This window comes from Leptonychotes weddellii, unplaced genomic scaffold (genome assembly GCF_054177405.1).
Source record: "Leptonychotes weddellii isolate Sample4059 unplaced genomic scaffold, ASM5417740v2 HiC_scaffold_129116, whole genome shotgun sequence".
Taxonomy (NCBI): Eukaryota; Metazoa; Chordata; class Mammalia; order Carnivora; family Phocidae; genus Leptonychotes; species Leptonychotes weddellii.
In genome coordinates this window covers 1-334 of record NW_027708326.1, presented here as the reverse complement: position 1 = coordinate 334, position 334 = coordinate 1, and the positions used below count along the sequence as shown (strand labels likewise).

The window sequence follows — 334 nt, the reverse complement described above, 5'->3', positions numbered from 1 at the left end:
GGGAGGCCGAGCGCACGCTGCTGCTCGACTGCCGCCCCTTCCTGGCCTTCTGCCGACGCCACGTGCGCCACGCGCGGCCCGTGCCCTGGAACGCGCTGCTGCGGCGCCGCGCTCGCGGCCCGCCCGCCGCCGCCCTCGCCTGCCTGCTGCCGGACCGCGCGCTCCGGGCGCGCCTGGCCCGCGGGGAGCTGGCCCGGGCAGTGGTGCTGGACGAGGGCAGCGCCTCGGTGGCCGAGCTCCCCGCCGACGGCCCGGCACACGCGCTGCTCGCCGCGCTGCTGCCCGAGACCCGCGCGGGGCCCACGGCCGTGTGCTTCCTGCGAGGTGAGCGCCG

The 334-nt window shown here is 81.1% G+C and overlaps 1 pseudogene; it reads left to right on the top strand.

Moving 5' to 3' along the window:
• The first annotated feature begins 5 nt into the window (after positions 1–5).
• Positions 6–324, top strand: LOC145718257 (dual specificity protein phosphatase 2 pseudogene; annotated as a pseudogene).
• Positions 325–334: the final 10 nt, after the last annotated feature.